Genomic DNA, 2,500 nt, shown 5'->3' with positions numbered 1-2,500 from the left:
CCATGGCGTCCCGAGCCTTACAAGGCCGACCCACGCCTTACGAAGGTCGTCCCATGCCTTACAAGGCCGTCCCATGCGCGTCCCGTGCCTTACAAGACCGTCCCATGCCTTACGAAGGCCATCCCATGCGCGTCCCATGCCTTAGCAAGGCCGACCCATGCCTTAGCAAGGCCGAACCATGCCTTACCAAGGCCGTCCCATCGATCTCGGAGAAAGTACATCATCATGACATCGGAATACGGCCCCAACATCGATCTCGGAGAAAGTACATCATCATAACATCGGATCGGATGTGTATCCATCGAAGTTCCATCGACACTTCGAGAAGATCGAACATAGCTTCCTAGCATGTTAAAGGTTCGGTGCTAATGGAGACATAAAGATCCCACGACGTTCCAAAGGAAAGTAAAGTGTTCCGTGCGTGTGAACTACGTTGTCCCATGTGCCGGCGCTCGACTCCTAAGATGTCCCATGTAAATGCCCTTCGTGGGAAAGAATGTCCCGTGCAACGTCCCTTGATGATCCCCATAAGGTGTCCCATGTGCGTCCCATGATGTCCCATGCGCGTCCCGTGCCGGCCCGAGCCTCACCAAGGCCGTCCCATGCGCGTCTCGTGCCGTCCCGAGCTGTGCCGAGGCCGTCCCGTGCTGTCCCATGCCGTCCCGAGCCTCGCCAAGGCCGTCCCGTGCCGTCCGAGCTGTGCCGAGGCCGTCCCGTGCTGTCCCATGCCGTCCCGAGCCTCGCCAAGCCCGTCCCGTGCCGTCCGAGCTGTGCCGAGGCCGTCCCGTGCCGTCCCGTGCTGTCCCATGCCGTCCCGAGCCTCGCCAAGGCCGTCCCATGCGCGTCCCGTGCCGTCCGAGCTGTGCCGAGGCCGTCCCGTGCTGTCCCATGCCGTCCCGAGCCTCGCCAAGGCCGTCCCATGCGCGTCCCGTGCCGTCCGAGCCTCACAAAGGCCGTCCCAGGCCGTCCCGTGCCGTCCCATGCGCGTCCCGTGCCGTCCGAGCCTCACCAGGGCCGTGACATGCCGTCCCGAGCCTTACCAAGGCCGTCCCGTGCCTGACCAAGGCCGTCCCGTGCCTCACCAAGGCCGTCCCGTGCCTCACCAAGGCCGTCCCTTGCGCGTCCCGTGCCGTCCCGAGCCTCACCAAGGCCGTCCCATGCGCGTCCCGTGCTGTCCCATGCGCGTCCCGAGCTGTCCCATGCCGTCCCGAGCCTTAGCAAGGCCGTCCCATTCGCGTCCCGTGCTGTCCCATGCGCGTCCCGTGCCGTCCCGAGCCTGACCAATGCTGTCCCGTGCGCGTCCCATTCTTTTGGCTCGGCTGGCCCGTGCATTCTATGGGGTCGTGGGACATTTCGAAATCCACCCGGGCCATTTCGACTCTCTCTTCATTAATACTATTGAGGTATTATTTATGAATTATTGGAGAAAAGAAACGGAAGAAAATATTTTTTTTTCTATTTTTTATGAATTTTCCGGTGTTTATTCACTTAAAAATTCATAGAAAAATAAATATTTATCGGAATCGCTATTATAATATATCAAAAAAATCCTTGCGAAAAGACCTTTCCAACGAGTATAAGTTTGCTGGATTCCGACGAGTAACGAAGGAGTAAAGACCCAGTATGCTTGGTTAAAAAATTGATGTTTCCTTGTGAAAATAGGAAAAACAATAACTTTGCACTATAAGGGGGAGGGTTGAGCTCCTTCCCCAGAGCGTGCACAGCACTTGTGCTGGCACGTTCCCTAGTGCTCGCCAAGCACCATAGGGCATCCAAAGGGCAAAGCTCGGCCTACTACATGATGGGAAGCTTCTAATATGTCGGAATACGAAGAGATTTCGTGCGACCCGAAGCTCGGCTCGGGCGTCCCGGCCTGTCCCGAGCTGTGCCGAGCGCGTCCCAGGCCGTCCCGAGCCAAGTCTCGGGCGTCCCAGGCCGTCCCGAGCCAAGTCTCGGACGTCCCAGGCCGTCCCGAGCTGTGTCGAGGCCGTCCCAGGGCGTCCCGAGCTGTAGCGAGGGCGTCCCAGGCCGTCCCGAGCCAAGTCTCGGGCGTCCCAGGCCGTCCCGAGCAAAGTCTCGGACGTCCCAGGCCGTCCCGAGCAAAGTCTCGGGCGTCCCAGGCCGTCCCGAGCAAAGTCTCGGACGTCCCAGGCCGTCCCGAGCAAAGTCTCGGGCGTCCCAGGCCGTCCCGAGCTGTGGCAAGGGCGTCCCAGGCCGTCCCGAGCAAAGTCTCGAGCGTCCCATGCCGTCCCGAGCTGTGGCAAGGGCGTCCAAGGCCGTCCCGAGCTGTGCCGAGGCCGTCCCGAGCCTAGTCTCGGGCGTCCCAGGCCGTCCCGAGCTATGGCGAGGGCGTCCCAGGCCGTCCCGAGCTATGGCGAGGGCGTCCCAGGCCGTCCCGAGCCAAGTCTCGGGCGTACCTGGCCGTCCCGAGCTGTAGCGAGGGCGTCCCGTGCCGTCCCGTGCTGTCCCATGCGCGTCCCGTGCCGGCCCGAGCAACAGC

This window comes from Eschscholzia californica, unplaced genomic scaffold (assembly GCF_041429995.1).
Source record: "Eschscholzia californica isolate CP2 unplaced genomic scaffold, dmEscCali1.0.p SCAF_50, whole genome shotgun sequence".
NCBI classification, from domain to species: Eukaryota; Viridiplantae; Streptophyta; class Magnoliopsida; order Ranunculales; family Papaveraceae; genus Eschscholzia; species Eschscholzia californica.
This window is presented reverse-complemented; position numbering follows the sequence as displayed.